The 21,705-nt window shown below is 46.6% G+C and overlaps 1 pseudogene; it reads left to right on the plus strand.

Annotated features, from left to right (window-relative positions):
* LOC124028142 overlaps positions 1-18,942 on the plus strand; it is a 33,564-nt pseudogene extending 14,622 nt beyond the window's left edge.
* Positions 18,943-21,705: the final 2,763 nt, after the last annotated feature.

Here is a 21,705-nt window from a genome sequence, read left to right on the forward strand (position 1 = left end):
TGATTGTTCTCCATTAAGTCCCAGCCTGTTAATAAGCTGTAATATACCCTACCAATCTATTAAACACTTCTCTCCCTTCATACACTGCTATGAAACATGGTCCATATAGTTCTTTAAAGTTCTCTATGATGCTGATGGTGCACCACAGTTACCATTAGAACCACTATGTCTCCTCAATCTGTTTAGAACCATAACGGCTGCTCTTCTTAGCAGTAATCCAAAAATGAAATTGACCTTTCCAAATCAAGTCCACTCTAATGTGAGCTATTGAAGGTGCCAGTCAGTACCATAGCAGGACAGGTAGTCACCACGGGCCGTAGACACTAACCTCAGCCTTGTCTGTGTTCTGTCTTCTTCTGTCGTGGTTGTTTTCTATCTAAATCAGACTGCCTGTGAGTGAGATGCTGCACGAGGCCAACAGGTATTTTCTCCCTCGGGTTTACTCTTCCCATCTCAACCCTGTACAGTACATTCTACATTTACAAGTCATTTGGCTATTAGTTGACCATGTGAATCATTTAGGTCTCAACACTTAAGTCATTTGGCTATTAGTTGACAAGTTGAATAATTTGGGTCTCAACACTTAAGTCAGTTGGCTATTAATTGACAATATGAATCATTTAGGTCTCAACACTTAAGTCAGTTGGCTATTAGTTGACTTGTTGAATCATTTAGGCTAGTTTTGAATATACACCAAATATGTGAAAGGACTAGTGGCCCCAAGGACTGGGTTGAGAATGGTTGATTAAGCAGACGCTGTTATCCCCACTGAATCCCACCCACCCTCATGTAGACCTACATCATTCTAGGAGAAGCCATAACACCATTAGAACAGACAGTGTCCTGGGCCTGAGACAATGACAGTATCATGACAGTATGCCTGCACTGTTGAGGGAGGTCATTCTGTAGATAAAGCTGGATTAAATTGACTCTTGGCTCTCTGTCCAAATGTCTTCGCCCCGATACACAGTTTTAGGGCTTTACTGTAAGGACACTTCTGCTAGATTTACGTTTGAACACACATACGCGACTCTGTACACAGACACACACAAACACACACACACACACACACACACACACACACACACACACACACACACACACACACACACACACACACACACACACACACACACACACACACACACACACACACACACACACACACACACACACACACACGCGCGAGTGCGGTTCAGCTCTTCATGTGTTAAGGAAGTTGAAGTCGAGGTGGTTGTGTCTATCTGGCTGTACAGACTCTAACACATTGAACGTGACTTGCAGTTGTTTTGAGACGGACGGGTCTTTTGAAGAAACCAGGAGGTACCCCTTTTTAAACTTCCTCTGAAGGGACCCTGCCGTCACCCCCTTCCTCCCTTCCACTGTCATCATTCCCTATATCCCTCCCTCAATCCCTCCCTTCCCCTGCCATCATTCCCTATATCCCTCCATCCCTCCCTTCCCCTGCCATCATTCCCTATATCCCTCCCTCAATCCCTCTATTCCCCTGCCATCATTCCCCATATCCCTCCATCATTCCCTATATCCCTCCCTCAATCCCTCTATTCCCCTGCCATCATTCCCCATATCCCTCCATCATTCCCTATATCCCTCCCTCAATCCCTCTATTCCCCTGCCGTCATTCCCCATATCCCTCCATCATTCCCTATATCCCTCCCCCAATCCCTCTATTCCCCTGTCATCATTCCCTATATCCCTCCCTCAATCCCTCTATTCCCCTGCCGTCATTCCCCATATCCCTCCCTCAATCCCTCTATTCCCCTGCCATCATTCCCTATATCCCTCCATCATTCCCTCTATCCCTCTATTCCCCTGCCGTCATTCCCCATATCCCTCCATCAATCCCTCTATTCCCCTGCCGTCATTCCCCATATCCCTCCATCAATCCCTCTATTCCCCTGCCATCATTCCCTATATCCCTCCATCATTCCCTATATCCCTTCCTCAATCCCTCTATTCCCCTGCCGTCATTCCCCATTCCCTGCCATCATTCCCTATATCCCTCCATCATTCACTATATCCCTCCCTCAATCCCTCTATTCCCCTGCCATCATTCCCTATATCCCTCCATCCCTCCCTCCCTTCCCCTGCCATCATTCCCTATATCCATCCCTCAATCCCTCCCTTCCCCTGCCATCATTCCCTATATCCCTCCCTCAATCCCTCCCTTCCCTGCCATCATTCCCTTTATCCCTCCCTCAATCCCTCCCTTCCACTGCCATCATTCCCTATATCCCTCCCTCAATCCCTCCCTTCCCCTGCCATCATTCCCTTTATCCCTCCCTCAATCCCTCCCTTCCCCTGCCATCATTCCCTTTATCCCTCCTTCAATCCCTCCCTTCCCCTGCCATCATTCCCTTTATCCCTCCCTCAATCCCTCCATTCCCCTGCCATCATTTCCTATATCCCTCCCTCAATCCCTCCCTTCCCCTGCCATCATTCCCTATATCCCTCCCTCAAGCCCTCCCTTCCCCTGCCATCATTCCCTTTATCCCACCCTCAATCCCTCCCTTCCCCTGCCATCATTCCCTTTATCCCTCCCTCAATCCCTCCCTTCCCCTGCCATCATTCCCTATATCCCTCCCTCCCTCCATTCCCCTGCCATCATTTCCTATATCCCTCCCTCAATCCCTCCATTCCCCTGCCATCATTCCCTATATCCCTCCCTCAATCCCTCCCTTCCCCTGCCATCATTCCCTTTATCCCTCCCTCAATCCCTCCCTTCCCCTGCCATCATTCCCTATATCCCTCCCTCCATTCCCCTGCCATCATTCCCTTTATCCCTCCCTCAATCCCTCCCTTCCCCTGCCATCATTCCCTTTATCCCTCCCTCAATCCCTCCCTTCCCCTGCCATCATTCCCTATATCCCTCCCTCCCTCCCTTCCCCTGCCATCATTCCCTATATCCCTCCCTCCATTCCCCTGCCATCATTCCCTTTATCCCTCCCTCAATCCCTCCCTTCCCCTGCCATCATTCTCTATATCCCTCCCTCCCTCCATTCCCCTGCCATCATTCCCTTTATCCCTCCCTCAACCCCTCCATTCCCCTGCCATCATTTCCTATATCCCTCCCTCAATCCCTCCCTTCCCCTGCCATCATTCCCTATATCCCTCCCTCCCTCCCTCAATCCCTCCCTTCCCCTGCCATCATTCCCTTTATCCCTCCCTCCCTCCCTCAATCCCTCCCTTCGCATGCCATCATTTCCTTTATCTCTCCCTCCCTCCCTCAATCCCTCCATTCCCCTGCCATCATTCCCTATATCCCTCCCTCCCTCCCTTCCCCTGCCATCATTCCCTATATCCCTCCCTCAACCCCTCCATTCCCCTGCCATCATTCCCTTTATCCCTCCCTCAATCCCTCCATTCCCCTGCCATCATTTCCTATATCCCTCCCTCAATCCCTCCCTTCCCCTGCCATCATTCCCTTTATCCCTCCCTCAATCCCTCCCTTCCCCTGCCATCATTCCCTTTATCCCTCCCTCAATCCCTCCCTTCCCCTGCCATCATTCCCTTTATCCCTCCCTCAATCCCTCCATTCCCCTGCCATCATTTCCTATATCCCTCCCTCAATCCCTCCCTTCCCCTGCCATCATTCCCTATATCCCTCCCTCCCTCAATCCCTCCCTTCCCCTGCCATCATTCCCTTTATCCCTCCCTCCCTCCCTCAATCCCTCCCTTCCCCTGCCATCATTTCCTTTATCCCTATCTCCCTCCCTCAATCCCTCCATTCCCCTGCCATCATTTCCTATATCCCTCCCTCAATCCCTCCCTTCCCCTGCCATCATTCCCTATATCCCTCCCTCCCTCCCTCAAATCGTTTGTAATGCCATCATCGCCCATCAGTCCATCGACCATAACCGTCGTTTACGGCACAATCATCCCATCATCGGTCGCCATTTCCCATAGTGTTTTCTGACGTCACCGCATCATCATCGGTCCATCCGTTCCATAGCAGTGAACATATCCCATCACATCAGTCCATAAGTACCCCTGCCATCATTCCTATATCCTCCACTCAGCCCCTCCATTCCTCAGTCATGGTGATCATTGAGTTGTTACTAGCTGTGGTCGTGGAGTGAATTAGGTAGGTGGTCGTCAGGTGAGTCGTGGGTGAGTGGGTGGAGTGAGTGCGTGCAGTGGTCGTGGTGTTTATTCTTCCTTGCTGGAGTCAGGTCTGAAGTAACTGACTGGCAGTTAAGGGATAGAGATATATTTTGACACTGTGGATTCACATCCGGTATGTTTTTCAACAGGAGACAATAGGAATACAGTACACAAAGAGACCAACATCCTGGTTAGTGTGCATGACCCATAGCTAACGTCTTCATTTTCTCTCTTTCTCTTATATGGTACAATTGCTCAGTAATTAATAACAGCTAAGGCACAACATATGGTGGGTGGGAACACTGGTACACGTTAATACACAAAACACTGTGCCTTCAATTACATAATGTATCCTCAAGCATATCAACTGGGCATTCTTTGATTAGTTCTGCTGCACGCCAGCAGATCAACAAACTGGACTCCAGCACATTGTTGTTATTTTAGTTCAATATTCCAGCTCATCATTAACCTGTGTTAGAGTCCTAAACCCACTTCCCCCACTCCAGCAGTGCCTCAATGTTGAGCATCTCCAAGATTACCCCCTCCCCTACCTCCATGTTTGTAGTTTGAGCTCTCTTCTGCCTCCATTTCCCATAATGCCTCAGTAAGAACAGGTACTCTGTGGGCTACGCTACCCAGAAGTCTTGGCTGCTGAATGCCACCGTGGAGGATAACATCACGTTTGGCAGTCCCTTCAACAAACAGAGGTAAAACACCACTCTCTACTCTACCTTACTCTACCCTACTCTACTTTACTCCACTCTACTCTACTTTACTGTACTGTACTCTACTCCACTCTATTCTACTTTACTGTACTCTACTCCACTCTACTCTACTCTACTTTAACTCTAGTCTAACCTACTGTACTGTACTGTACTGTACTGTACTGTACTGTACTGTACTGTACTGTACTGTACTGTACTGTACTGTACTCTAAGCTACTCTACTGTACTCTCATCTCCTCTACTCTACTGTACTATACTGTACTCTACCCTAATCTACTGTACTGTACTTTCCTCTACTCTACACTTCTCTACTCTACTCTACTCTAACATACTGTACTGTACTGTACTGTACTGTACTCTTACCTACTCTACTGTACTCTACTCTAACCTACTCTACTGTACTCTCCTCTACTCTACTCTAACCTACTGTACTGTACTGTACTCTATTCTAACCTACTGTACTGTACTCTACTCGACTCTACTCTAACCTACTGTACTGTACTGTACTGTACTAAACTGTATTCTAACTTACTGTACTGTACTCTACTCTAACCTACTGTACTGTAATGTACTGTACTAAACTGTACTCTAACTTACTGTACTGTACTCTAACTACTCTACTGTACTCTCCTCTACTCTTTTCTACTCTAACCTACTCTACTCTACTGTACTGTACTGTACTCTACTCTAACCTACTCTACTGTACTCTCCTCTACTCTACTCTAACCTACTCTACTCTACTGTACTGTACTGTACTCTACTCTAACCTACTCTACTGTACTCTCCTCTCCTCTACTCTACTCTACTCTAACCTACTCTACTGTACTGTACTGTACTGCACTCTAACCTACTCTACTGTACTGTACTCTCCTCTCCTACTCTACTTTACCCTACTTTACTATACTGTACTGTACTCTAATCTACTGTACTGTACTGTACTCTACCCTACTCTACTGTACTCTACTATACTCTGCTGTAAAAGCGTCTGCTAAATGGCATATATTATATTATTATTATACTGTACTGTACTCTACTGTACTCTACTCTACTGTACTGTACTCTACTATACTCGACTGTACTCTACTGTACTGTACTGTCCTCTACTATACTGTACTGTACTCTACTGTACTCTACCCTACTCTACTCTACTCTACTTTACTCTACTGTACTCTACTCTACTGTACTCTACTATACTCTACCCTACTCTACTCTACTGTACTCTACTATACTGTACTGTCCTCTAGTATACTGTACTGTACTCTAATCTACTGTACTGTACTGTACTCTACCCTACTCTACTGTACTCTACTATACTCTGCTGTACTCTACCCTACTCTACTCTACTGTACTCTACCCTACTCTACTCTACTATACTCTACTGTACTCTACTCTACTATACTCTACTATACTCTACTATACTCTACTCTACCCTACTCTACTCTACTCTACTGTACTCTACTATACTGTACTGTCCTCTACTATACTGTACTGTACTCTAATCTACTGTACTGTACTATACTCTACTCTACTATACTCTACTATACTCTACTATACTCTACTCTACTGTACTCTACCCTACTCTACGCTACTCTACTCTACTCTACTGTACTCTACTATACTCTACCCTACTCTACTCTACTCTACTCTACTGTACTCTACTATACTGTACTGTCCTCTACTATACTGTACTGTACTCTAATCTACTGTACTGTACTGTACTCTACTCTACTCTACTGTACTCTACTCTACCCTACTCTTCTCTACTATACTCTACTATACTCTACTCTACTCTACTGTACTCTACTATACTCTACTCTACTGTACTCTACTCTACTCTACTATACTCTACTGTACTCTACTCTACTCTACTCTACTCTACTCTACTCTACTCTTCTCTAGTGTATTATCTGCTGCTCCTCAACACCATTCATCAATGTAATTAAGACTAGACCAATGTTTGTGTTTGGTTAATTCACTTGTTCTTGCATCAGCTGAGATGTACTTTTAATGACACTAATTAGATGGTCCATCAGATTGCTATCACTCTTGATGCTTCTTGAGGCTGATGCTGGCTTATATCTCTTCTCTAATGAGGACTGTTTTCCTGAATACCTTAGTTTCCAAGGCAGCCATGTTTCTAACTGTGTCTTAATAGAGGTGTTGTCAGTCTGATGCCCTGCTGTGTGTCCCAGATACAAGACTGTGATTGACGCCTGCTCCCTGCAGCCTGATGTAGACTCTGCCCTTCGAGACCAGACGGAGATCGGAGAGAGGGTACATTATTATAATCACCTCAGTATTATTGTGTTTTTTTATCACTGTCTATTCTACATCTTTTTTAAGCACAAGCCCCATCTCTTACCTCAGAAACAATGACATATTATACCAATAACTTGTAGTGAACAGTGATTTGTGTCAGATTCCTTGTGTACCTGGCTACTCTTCTTAACAGTGTGTTTTTGTCCCAGGGGATCAACCTGAGTGGAGGCCAGAGACAGAGGATATGTGTGGCTCGGGCTCTCTACCAGAACACCAACATCGTCTTCCTGGTGAGTCAATGAATGATAAAGTGCTTTATCTATTGACTTCAATAGAAGATCCATTTCCTGTTGAGTTCACTGGAAGAGGCTGGAAGCTCTCCCTCAAGGATGGCTTCTCAGAATAGTCAGACAGAGCCAGGGTGTTCTAGAGTGTTCTCGTTGTGTTCTAGGGTGTTCTTTAGGTGTTCTAGGGTGTACTAGGGTGTTCTCTAGGTGTTCCACAGTGTTTTAGGGTGTTTTCTCTAGGTGTTTTAGGGTGTTCTCTAGGTATTATAGGGTGTTCTAGGGTGTTCTCTAGGTGTTCTAGGGTGTTCTCTACGTGTTCCAGGGAGAGCCAAATAGAGCCAAAGACAGGGACACTCTTTTCTATTCCCTAAACAGTACACTGCTTTTGGGACAGTGTGTGAGTAAGGATGAACTATATCGGGAATAGGGTGTGATTTCAGAGGCAGCCAGGGAGATCCAGGGAGGGCCAGCCAGCCTCCCTCTGTATGGGAACGGGAGGAGCAGCAGGTGGGATGGATCTCTGTCCGCAGGCCTCTCTTGTAACCATACCATGTTTACAGGCATCCCTCTGCTCTGCCATCTGGCCTGGCTAGCCATATACACACTCACACACGTACACACACACACACACACACACACACACACACACACACACACACACACACACACACACACACACACACACACACACACACACACACACGCACACACGCACACACACACACACACACACGCACGCACACACACACACACACACACACACACACACACACACACACACACACACACACACACACACACACACACACACACACACACACACACACACACACACACACACACACACACACACACACACACACACACACACACACACATGTACACAGACACACTTTCCCGTCTCTCGCTGCTACAGACAACTCTATGTACATCTACATCCCATTTCTTCCTACTCCTGTGTGATGTCCTCATCTGTTTGTGTTCCCACATCATTTCTTGTGGCAACTGTTAATTAGATGTCTAACCTCCGCCCCTGATACAGCCTCTCTGGCTGTCGTGGGATAGGACCGGGCACGTTCCTCCATACGTAGCTCAGCTCACACTGACAAATGTGCCAATTAAGGAAATCGCACTCTAAAGTGCTGTATTAATACACAGTGGGACTGCAGAGTGAACACCCAGCTAGAAGCAACAACTATTAGCTAAGTACGTCTCTATGACGTCTTGTCTCCTAATGAGGTGTCTATCATGCTGTGACTGATGATCTCAGACCTTCTGTCCTCAGGACTGTTTACGTGTCTCAGTGCTGTACAGTATAAAGACTAAGTCATCCTATGGTAATACATTGGTGTTTATTCAGGTTCCGGGGTCCTCTGGGAACTAGGTTTGATTGACTGTATGTTCTGAGGTCATCTGAGACCTGTGAATTAAACGTGCTGTAACTTAATATGAATAGAGGATGATCTCCTGTTAAAAAAAACATCATTGAATCCACAGTCTTTCACTCCGATACGCTCTGATCTGATTGGATCGTCCATGTTGTCTCTGACCCCTGATCTCTGACCTTTACCCTCAGGATGACCCGTTCTCAGCGCTGGACATCCACCTGAGTGACCACCTGATGCAGGAGGGCATCCTGAAGTTCCTACAGGATGATAAACGCACCGTGGTCCTGGTCACACACAAACTGCAGTACCTCATCCACGCTGACTGGGTGAGCATCTCAACAGTCTGCTGTGAATTCCTCTCCACCGTTTGCACTGGGACTGTATTCATAAAGCATCTTAGTGTAGGAATGCTGCTGATACAGGATCAGTTTTTCCTTTTCGATGATAATAAAGAGTATGACACGGACGGGCGGGGGGACCTGATCCTAGATCAGCATTCCTACCCTGAGACGGTTTGTTTATAAGGGTCCTGATTTTACACGGTTCTCTCTGTGTCCCAGATCATAGCCATGAAGGATGGCTCAGTGCTGAGGGAAGGCACTCTGAAGGACATTCAGACTCATGATGTAGAGCTGTATGAACACTGGAAGACCCTGATGAACAGACAGGACCAGGAACTAGAGAAGGTCATATTCACTTCTTTACTCTCCTACTGACAGACGGTCTGTAACAGAGGAGGCTGGTGGGTGGAGTTATAGGAGGACGTGTAGGAGCTCATTGTAAAGGCTGGTATGGAATAAATGGAATGGAGCCAACACATGGAAACAACGTGTTTGACCATTGCATTTATTCCAGCCATTACAATGAGCCTGTCGTCCGATACCTCCTCCCACCAGCCTCCTCTGCTCTGTAATGTGTAGTGTAGCTAATTTACCTGCCAACCAACCTAACAACAGTTGTATCTGTACTGCAGGACACTGAGATTGATAACTGTCAGACTGCTCTGGAGAGGAAGACCCTGAGAAGAGCTTTCTACTCCAGAGAGGCCAAGAACCAGGTCGACGATGACGAAGAAGGTGAAATGCATTGTCAAACACTGTCTCTCATACAAGTTAAGTTCTATTACGACATATGACAATAATCACTCATTCTCTCGTCCCTGACAGAGGAGGAAGAGGAGGAGGAAGAGGACGACAACATGTCGACGACCACCAGTCGGCGCTCTAAGATCCCGTGGAGGGTGTGCTGGCAGTACCTGTCCTCTGGTGGCTTCCTCATGGTCTTCCTCATGGTCTTCTCCAAGCTGCTGAAACACTCCGTCATGGTCGCCATCGACTACTGGCTGGCCGAATGGACTGCTAAAGGCAATGTCCCAGTCAATGGGACTGCTAATGGCGATGGCCCAGTCAATGGGACTGCTAATGACGATGCTCATGGATATGCCCCAGACTTTGGAAATGTTACAGGAGACTTTGTCAATGCCTCTGCAGCAGGTGTCTTCTCCAATCGGACAAACTCAGTGGTGAGATATGAACACCTTTCACAACCAGTACTCAGTGTTAGTGGAAGTGAGTAAGGCCTGTTGAAATCCTGATATCTGACCGAATGTGTCTTTGTGGTGTATTGTGTGGTTACTAGGCTGGTCAACCTGACTCCTACTATGTGTCTTTGTGGTGTATAATGTGGTTACTAGGCTAGTCAACCTGACTCCTATGTGTCTTTGTGGTATATAATGTGATTACTAGGCTGGTCTGCCTGACTCCTACTATGTGTCTTTGTGGTGTATAATGTGGTTACTAGGCTAGTCTGCCTGACTCCTACTATGTGTCTTTGTGGTGTATTGTGTGGTTACTAGGCTGGTCTGCCTGACTCCTACTATGTGTCTTTGTGGTATATAATGTGATTACTAGGCTGGTCTGCCTGACTCCTACTATGTGTCTTTGTGGTGTATTGTGTGGTTACTAGGCTGGTCAGCCTGACTCCTACTATGTGTCTTTGTGGTGTATTGTGTGGTTACTAGGCTAGTCAACCTGACTCCTACTATGTGTCTTTGTGGTGTATTGTGTGGTTACTAGGCTGGTCTGCCTGACTCCTACTATGTGTCTTTGTGGTGTATTGTGTGGTTACTAGGCTAGTCAACCTGACTCCTACTATGTGTCTTTGTGGTGTATTGTGTGGTTACTAGGCTGGTCAACCTGACTCCTACTATGTGTCTTTGTGGTGTATAATGGTTACTAGGCTGGTCAACCTGACTCCTACTATGTGTCTTTGTGGTGTATTGTGTGGTTACTAGGCTGGTCTGCCTGACTCCTACTATGTGTCTTTGTGGTGTATTGTGTGGTTACTAGGCTGGTCAACCTGACTCCTACTATGTGTCTTTGTGGTGTATTGTGTGGTTACTAGGCTGGTCAACCTGACTCCTACTATGTGTCTTTGTGGTGTATAATGTGGTTACTAGGCTGGTCAACCTGACTCCTACTATGTGTCTTTGTGGTGTATTGTGTGGTTACTAGGCTGGTCAACCTGACTCCTACTATGTGTCTTTGTGGTGTATTGTGTGGTTACTAGGCTGGTCTGCCTGACTCCTACTATGTGTCTTTGTGGTGTATAATGTGGTTACTAGGCTGGTCAACCTGACTCCTACTATGTGTCTTTGTGGTGTATAATGTGGTTACTAGGCTAGTCTGCCTGACTCCTACTATGTGTCTTTGTGGTGTATTGTGTGGTTACTAGGCTAGTCAACCTGACTCCTACTATGTGTCTTTGTGGTGTATTGTGTGGTTACTAGGCTGGTCTGCCTGACTCCTACTATGTGTCTTTGTGGTGTATAATGTGGTTACTAGGCTGGTCTGCCTGACTCCTACTATGTGTCTTTGTGGTGTATAATGTGTTTACTAGGCTGGTCTGCCTGACTCCTACTATGTGTCTTTGTGGTGTATTGTGTGGTTACTAGGCTGGTCTGCCTGACTCCTACTATGTGTCTTTGTGGTGTATAATGTGGTTACTAGGCTGGTCTGCCTGACTCCTACTATGTGTCTTTGTGGTGTATTATGTGGTTACTAGGCTGGTCTGCCTGACTCCTACTATGTGCCAGTGTTTATCATCCTGTGTGGAGCGGGGATAGCCCTGTGTCTGATCACCTCTCTGACTGTGGAGTTCCTGGGTCTGTCTGCTGCTACCAACCTGCACCACAACCTGCTCAACAAGATCATCCACGCACCTATCAGGTACCCACGACACACCTCACCCATCAGGTATCCACGGCACACCTCACCTATCAGGTACCCACGACACACCTCACCTATCAGGTACCCACGACACACCTCACCTATCAGGTACCCACGACACACCTCACCTATCAGGTACCCACGACACACCTCACCTATCAGGTACCCACGACACACCTCACCTATCAGGTACCCACGACACACCTCACCTGTCAGGTACCCACGACACACCTCACCTATCAGGTACCACGACACCTCACCTTCACCTATCAGGTACCCCCACACCTCACCTATCAGGTACCCACGACACACCTCACCTATCGGGTACCCACGACACACCTCACCTATCAGGTACCCACGACACACCTCACCACGACACACCTCACCTATCAGGTACCCACGACACACCTCACCTGTCAGGTACCCACGACACACCTCACCTATCAGGTACCCACGACACACCTCACCCATCAGGTATCCACACACCTCACCTATCAGGTCACCCCACGACACACCTCACCTGTCAGGTACCCACGACACACCTCACCTATCAGGTACCCACGACACACCTCACCCATCAGGTATCCACGGCACACCTCACCTATCAGGTACCCACGACACACCTCACCTATCAGGTACCCACGACACACCTCACCTATCAGGTACCCACGACACACCTCACCTATCAGGTACCCACGACACACCTCACCTATCAGGTACCCACGACACCTCACCTATCAGGTACCCACGACACACCTCACCTATCAGGTACCCACGACACACCTCACCTGTCAGGTACCCACGACACACCTCACCTATCGGGTACCCACGACACATCTCACCTGTCAGGTACCCACGACACACCTCACCTATCAGGTACCCACGACACACCTCGCCTATCAGGTACCCACGACACACCTCACCTATCGGGTACCCACGACACACCTCACCTATCAGGTACCCACGACACACCTCACCTATCAGGTACCCACGACACACCTCACCTATCAGGTACCCACGACACACCTCACCTATCAGGTACCCACGACACACCTCACCTATCAGGTACCCACGACACACCTCACCTATCAGGTACCCACGACACACCTCACCTGTCAGGTACCCACGACACACCTCACCTATCGGGTACCCACGACACATCTCACCTGTCAGGTACCCACGACACACCTCACCTATCAGGTACCCACGACACACCTCACCTACAGATTCTTATACTCTTTATGACATCATCCGTGTTGAAATAGAAGGAAACTGAATAGTTGAACCAGAAAGAATGTGTTGAATAATTTATTAATAATTTTTTAAAATCACATTTTATATATTTTTCAGACTAATATTTGACATAATATATATTTGGAATCTCTTCTCAGATTCTTTGACGTGACCCCCTTGGGCCAGATCCTGAACCGTTTCTCGGCTGACACCAACATAATAGATCAGGTGATTCTGAAAAGGATGTTCACCCTCAGTAGATTGATCTGTTGACTTATTTCAGTCAGGAGTATTAGGGTAAAGTACCCTAGTGGTTAAGACAGTAACCAAGTGGTCGCTGGTTCAAATCCACATCCGACTCCATTGTTGAGTCAATGTCCCACGTCATTATATTACGTCCCTCAGGTGACCTCAGATTGTTAAAGAGGACGACAGAAATGTAGCACTGACATGATACTATCTCCTATCCTCCCCTCCCTCCCTCCCTCCCTCCCTCCCTCCCTCCCTCCCTCCCTCCCTCCCTCCCTCCCTCCTGACTCTCTCTCTCTCTCTCTCTATCCCCTCTCTCTCTCTCTCTATCCCCCTTTCTCCCCCTCTCTCTCTATCTCACCCCTCTCCCCCTCTCTCTCCCCCTCTCTCTCTCTCTATCCCCCTTTCTCCCCCCTCTCTCTATCTCCCCCTCCCCCCTCTCTCTCTACCCCCCTCGCTCTCTCTCTCTCCCCCTCTCTCTCTCTCTATCCCTTTCTCCAGCACATCCCTCCTACCCTGGAGTCTTTGACCCGCTCCACTCTGCTTTGCCTGTCAGCCATCGGGGTCATAGCGTTCGTCACCCCAAGCTTCCTCATCGCTCTGGTTCCTCTGGCTGTGTCCTTCTACTTTATACAGAAGTACTTCCGGGTCGCCTCAAAGTGAGTTCACTGGGCAGACCTGGTCCATTTCAGCTCAATGTAGTTTCCTTTTACAGTATCACAACAGCATCACAACTTCAAATTTCTCTCTCTCTCTCCCTCTAACTATCTTATCTGTCTCTCTCTGTCAGGACTACCTGGGTGCTGTCATTGTGTTATTCTATGCTTTTCGTCTCTGTTTCCACATTGTCCAGACTTTTTTTCATTTTCTCTCTCAGGGACCTTCAGGACTTAGATGACTCCACCCAGCTTCCTCTGCTCTGCCACTTCTCTGAGACTGCAGAGGGACTCACCACCATCCGAGCATTCAGGCCAGTGTACCATACACACACACAGGCACACACACAGGCACACACACACACACGCACACACACGTGTGACAGAGTGGGAAATTTCGCCCAGAGCATCGTTACACAACATACTCAAGAAGCACTTATAGGTTTTAGGAAGGCAGTAACACTGTACTTAGCGATCCGAAACTCGAAACAAAGTGGTGGATTTGTTGACACTGGAGGTTAATTCCTTTGCGTAGATGTTATATTAGTGTGAACAACTTGAATCCCATCTAGGAGTCTTCCAACCCATCCAGAACCATTCATTCATGGAGGAAGGAGGACATCACAAACCCAAATCTTTCTCTTGATCCAGAATGACATGAATCCCACTCCAAACAGTTCACGAACATTCCTCCTTTTCCCCAGAATCGTGGTAATTCAACATTAAACAGCTCTCACGGTTACTACCCCTCAGATAGCCTCTTCCTCCCTGAAGACTTCCTCATCTTGGCAGCACTGTGGCTTCTCTCTCTTTCTCTCTTGGTTCAATGTTAGATGTCACTTAGCTATGTAGCAGCCATGGTCCAACTCCCATCATCAGGCACCATAGTCCAGTCCTGAAACAATCCCACTTCAGTGTTTGTCTACCGGAGATGGTTCTATGAACCATAACCAGGACTGGGACCTGGAGACGTGCGGACGAACACAGTCTAGAGACGCCGGGTTCAAACCTGGTCACATGGGAAATCATCTGGTAGGTATTAGCTATATTTATTTTCCATTTGTTCTTCAGACATGAATCTCGATTCAAGCAGAAGATGCTGGAGCTGACAGATACCAACAACACAGCCTACCTGTTCCTCTCTGCTGCCAACCGCTGGTTGGAGGTCAGAACGGTGAGAGAACATTCATGTCCATGATTCAACCATGACATTATTAATAAGATATGGGACTATTGTAATACTAATGGTATATTACTGAGTATTCAACACAATACTCCCTGGTTTCTTATCACACTGAGCTGCACAATTAGAATAAATTACTTTTTGAGATTAAAGCTAAATGCTGTGTTGAATTCACAACTTCAAATTCTCTCTCTCTCTCCCTCTAACTATCTTATCTGACTCTTTCTCTCTCAGGACTACCTGGGTGCTGTCATTGTGTTAACAGCAGCAGTAGCCTCAATATGGAGCTCTGGCAAGAACCTTCCCTCTAGCATGGTGGGGTTAGGCCTGACCTACGCGCTTACAGTGAGTCAACGTGTTACACGGCTGTGTGTAGAGGCAGGTGAAGGAGTCAGGCGCAGGAGAGCAGAGATGTCCGAGATGTGTTATTTAATGGGCAAGTCCACAAACATGCAGGTCAGGAACAATAACAAAAAACAAACGCCCTTGACAACCGAGAAACCAGTTATTCACGGAAGGAGGGAAAAACAACGCTCCTAAATATATACACACTTGGTATGGAAACAAAATAGGCACAACCTTGAGCAACATCAACCTTAACGAGCAACAAAATAGGCACAACCTTAACGAGCAACATCATCAGCCTTAACAAGCAACATCAACCTTAACGAGCCCATCAACCTTAACAAGCCACATCCACATCACCTTAACGAGCCACATCAGCCTTAACAAGCCACATCAACCTTAACGAGCAACATCAACCTTAACGAGCCACATCAACCTTAACAAGCCACATCAACCTTAACGAGCAACATCAACCTTAACGAGCCACATCAACCTTAACAAGCCACATCAACCTTAACGAGCCACATCAACCTTAACGAGCCACATCAACCTTAACAAGCCACATCAACCTTAACAGGCAACATCACCTTAACGAGCCACATCAGCCTTAACAAGCCACATCACCTTAACGGCAACATCAACCTTAACGGCCACATCAACCTTAACGGCCACATCAGCCTTAACATCAATCCTTAGCGAGCCACATCAGCCTAACGAGCCACATCAGCCTTAAGCCACATCAACCTTAACGAGCCACATCAGCCTTAACAGGCCACAGCCCATCAGCCTTAACGGCAACATCCATCAGCCTTAACGAGCAACATCAACCTAACGAGCCACATCAACCTTAACGAGCCACATCAAGCCTAACGGCCACATCAGCCTTAACGAGCAACATCAACCTTAACGAGCCACATCAACCTTAACGAGCCACATCAACCAACGGCAACATCAGCCTTGAGCCACATCAACCTTAACAACATCAACCTTAACGAGGCCACATCAACCTTAACGAGGCCACATCAACCTTAACAAGCCACATCAGCCTTAACAAGCAACATCAACCTTAACGAGCCACATCCATAACAAGCCACATCAACCTTAACGAGCAAACATCAACCTTAACGAGCCACATCAACCTTAACGAGCCACATCAACCTTAACGAGCCACATCAACCTTATCGGCAACATCAACCTTAACGAGCCACATCAACCTTAACAAGCCACATCAACCTTAACGAGAGCAACATCAACCTTAACGAGCCACATCAACCTTAGCCACATCAGCCACATCACCTTAACGAGCAACGTCAACCTTTGCGAGCCACATCAACCGAGGCAACATCAACCAACATCAACCTTAACGAGGCCACATCAACCTTAACGAGCCACATCAACCTTAACAAGCCACATCAACCTTAACGAGCAACGTCAACATCAACCTTAACGAGCCACATCAACCGAGCAACATCAACCTTAACGAGCAACATCAACCTAACGAGCCACATCACACGAATAATCCCGCACAAACCTAGGCAGGCAACAGGGGTAATTATACACACAGAAATGAAGGCAAATGAAACCAGGTGTGAAAAAAGCAAAAGAAAACGAACAGAAAAGGACAAAAGGATCGGTGAAGACTAGTAGACGTCTCCCCGAGCGCGCCGCCGAACAAGGAGAGGAACTACCTTCGGTGGAAGCCGTGACACAACGTCTCCCCAATGTAGACGCCGGCGCCCGAACAAGGAGAGGAACTACCTTCGGTGGAAGCCGTGACACAACGTCTCCCCAATGTAGACGCCGAGCGCCGCAACAAGGAGAGGAACTACCTTCGGTGGAAGCCGTGACAACGTCTCCCCAAGGAACTACCTTCGGCCCCGAACAAGGAAGGCCGGTGACACAACGTCTCCCCAATGTAGACGCCGGCGCCGCCCGAACAAGGAGAGGAACTACCTTCGGTGGAAGCCGTGACACAACGTCTCCCCAATGTAGGACGCCCCGGCGCCGCCCCGAACAAGGAGAGGAACTACCTTCGGTGGAAGCCGTGACACAACGTCTCCCCAATGTAGACGCCGAGCGCCGCCCGAACAAGGAGAGGAACTACCTTCGGTGGAAGCCGTGACACAACGTCTCCCCAATGTAGAGACGCGCCGCCCGAACAAGGAGAGGAACTACCTTCGGTGGAAGCCGTGACACAACGTCTCCCCAATGTAGACGCCGAGCGCCGACCGAACAAGGAGAGGAACTACCTTCAGTGGAAGCCGTGACACAACGTCTCCCCAATGTAGACGCCGAGCGCCGCCCGAACAAGGAGAAGAACTACCTTCGGTGGAAGCCGTGACACAACGTCTCCCCAATGTAGACGCCGAGCGCCGCCCGAACAAGGAGAGGAACTACCTTCGGTGGAAGCCGTGACACAACGTCTCCCCAATGTAGACGCCGAGCGCCGACCGAACAAGGAGAGGAACTACCTTCGGTGGAAGCCGTGACACAACGTCTCCCCAATGTAGACGCCGAGCGCCGCCCGAACAAGGAGAGGAACTACCTTCGGTGGAAGCCGTGACACAACGTCTCCCCAATGTCACACAAACATGAATATACCTACAGAACAGAAACAACATACAGGATCAACTTCATCAAATGAGAATCTTTTTAGGAACAAGCCCTTATTCACCTGGATCTGATTGCAGTTATATTTACAAGATGTCAAGGCAGCAAGTGTTTAGACAACATATTCAGTAGAATATTTATGGAACTGTACAGAGAAGGACTGCATCAGTCACATTAATGAGAGGAGTGTTGTTGACAGTCCTTCCTCTCCCACTGCCAGTAGATGTGAAACAATAGAAGCTGTATTGTCCTCAGCATCCATCTTTGTTTGTACTGTAACAGTACTGTTTTCTGTAGGCTTATCACTCCTCAGAGAGCATGGCCCTTCCACGACTCTTCTCCTTCTCTTCTGACTGATCAGCCTTTATGTATTCTTCTCAACCATTAAATACCTTTGGTTTACCTCATATTGTCCAAGGCAATGGGCAAAAAGACTCCCACTCAGACTTATTACAATAATAATAATAACAATTATTATAATTAATAGTGTTATTAATAATAGTATTATTTCTATACCTAGTAAGGACACTTCATAGAACATGGATTAAATATATATTGTGTTTACCTCCCGTTACCCAGGTGACCAACTACCTGAACTGGGTGGTGAGGAACCTGGCTGACTTAGAAGGACTTCAGGTGGCTGCTGTCACAGAAGGTCAGTCAATAGCAGGTAATGGAATCCTGCTGAAACACACAGTCAATAGAACAGGGTAATGGAAGGTCTGAGAATCCTGCTGAAACACACAGTCAGGCTCCAATGGGTAAAATCCTGCTGAAACAAAGTCAATAGAACAGAGTAATGCCCTGAAACACACAAATGCTGCTTCCCAATACCCTGGAGTCTCTGCTGAAACACACAGTCAATGAACAGATGGGCTGAAACACACAGTCAATAGAACAGAGTAATGGAATCCTGCTGAAACACACTGATCAATAGAACAGGGTAATGGAATCCTGCTGAAACACACAGATGTAATGGAATCCTGCTGAAACACACAGTCAATAGAACAGAGTAATGGAATCCTGCTGAAACACACAGTCAATAGAACAGGTAATGGAATCCTGCTGAAACACAAAGTCAATAGAACAGAGTAATGGAATCCTGCTGAAACACACAGTCAATAGAACAGGTAATGGAAACAGTCAATAGAACAGAGTAATGGAATCCTGCTGAAACACACAGTCAATAGAACAGGTAATGTGGAATCCTGCTGAAACACACAGTCAATAGAACAGGGTAATGGAATCCTGCTGAAACACACAGTCAATAGAACAGGGTAATGGAATCCTGCTGAAACACACAGTCAATAGAACAGGTAATGGAATCCTGCTGAAACACACAGTCAATAGAACAGGGTAATGGAATCCTGCTGAAACACACAGTCACAGGGTAATGGAATCCTGCTGAAACACACAGTCAATAGAACAGAGTAATGGAATCCTGCTGAAACACACAGTCAATAGAACAGAGTAATGGAATCCTGCTGAAACACACAGTCAATGTAATGGAATCCTGCTGAAACACACAGTCAATAGAACAGAGTAATGGAATCCTGCTGAAACACACAGTCAATAGAACAGTAATGGAATCCTGCTGAAACACACAGTCAATAGAACAGAGTAATGGAATCCTGCTGAAACACACAGTCAATAGAACAGGGTAATGGAATCCTGCTGAAACACACAGTCAATAGAACAGAGTAATGGAATCCTGCTGAAACACACAGTCAATAGAACAGGGTAATGGAATCCTGCTGAAACACACAGTCAATAGAACAGAGTAATGGAATCCTGCTGAAACACACAGTCAATAGAACAGAGTAATGGAGAAACACACAGTCAGAACAGAGTAATGGAATCCTGCTGAAACACACAGTCAATAGAACAGAGTAATGGAATCCTGCTGAAACACACAGTCAATAGAACAGGGTAATGGTAATGGAATAGAACCTGCTGAAACACACAGTCAATAGAACAGAGTAATGGAATCCTGCTGAAACACACAGTCAATAGAACAGAGTAATGGAATCCTGCTGAAACACACAGTCAATAGAACAGGTAATGGAATCCTGCTGAAACACACAGTCAATAGAACAGAGTAATGGAATCCTGCTGAAACACACAGTCAATAGAACAGAGTAATGGAATCCTGCTGAAACACACAGTAGAACAGAGTAATGGAATCCTGCTGAAACACAAGTCAGGGTAATGGAATCCTGCTGAAACACACAGTCAATAGAACAGAGTAATGGAATCCTGCTGAAACACACAGTCAATAGAACAGGGTAATGGAATCCTGCTGAAACACACAGTCAATAGAACAGGGTAATGGAATCCTGCTGAAAACACACACAGTCAACACAGTCAATAGAACAGGGTAATGGAATCCTGCTGAAACACACAGTCAATAGAACAGGGTAATGGAATCCTGCTGAAACACACAGTCAATAGAACAGAGTAATGGAATCCTGCTGAAACACACAGTCAATAGAACAGAGTAATGGATCCTGCTGAAACACACAGTCCTGCTGCTGAAACACACAGTCAATAGAACAGGGTAATGGAGTCCTGCTGAAACACACAGTCAATAGAACAGGTTCTATTTGGTTCTGTGTTCGAGATCAAATCAAATACAATTGTATTTGTCACATGCGCTGAATACAACAGGTGTTGACTTGAAATGTTTACTTTACAAGCCCATAACCACCAATGCAGTTATTAAGAAAAATACAAAAATAAAGTAAGAAATAAAAGTAAAAAATAATGAAAGATCAGCAGTAAAATAACAATAGCGAGGCTATATACAGATTAAGTCTTTAGTAAAGGGGCAGCGGTAGGTAGCCTACTGGTTAGAGTGTTGGACTAGTAACCGAAAGGTTAACAAGATCAAATCCCTGAGTTGTCAAGGTAAAAATCTGTCGTTCTCCCCCTGAACAAGGCAGTTAACCCACTGTTCCTAGGCCGGAATTATAAATAAGAATTTGTTCTTAACTGACTTGCCTAGTTAAATAAAAATACATTTAGAAAACTGATTGAAGCTTCCATTTATCAACTGATAACAGCGAGGATGAAGGCTTCTTCTATAAGGACATTTTATCAAATGTCTTCTTCCAACATGTAACAGCGAGGATGGCTCAACATAGTCTAGGCTTCTACACATCTATAAGGACTATATTTAAAAATCCATGGCAGCAGAACAGTCAACCGCACAGGGCAACAATCTGACAGTATGGTAATGTCTTCTCCAACATGTAACAGCGAGGATGGCTCAACATAGTCTAGGCTTCTACACATCTATAAGGACTATATTTAAAAATCCATGGCAGTAGAACAGTCAACGCACAGGGCAACCATCTGACAGTATGGTAATGTCTTCAGATTTACAGTGTCTTCAGGGGCAGAACGACCTGACACAGCT

Source organism: Oncorhynchus gorbuscha, unplaced genomic scaffold (assembly GCF_021184085.1).
Source record: "Oncorhynchus gorbuscha isolate QuinsamMale2020 ecotype Even-year unplaced genomic scaffold, OgorEven_v1.0 Un_scaffold_3812, whole genome shotgun sequence".
Lineage (NCBI taxonomy): Eukaryota > Metazoa > Chordata > Actinopteri > Salmoniformes > Salmonidae > Oncorhynchus > Oncorhynchus gorbuscha.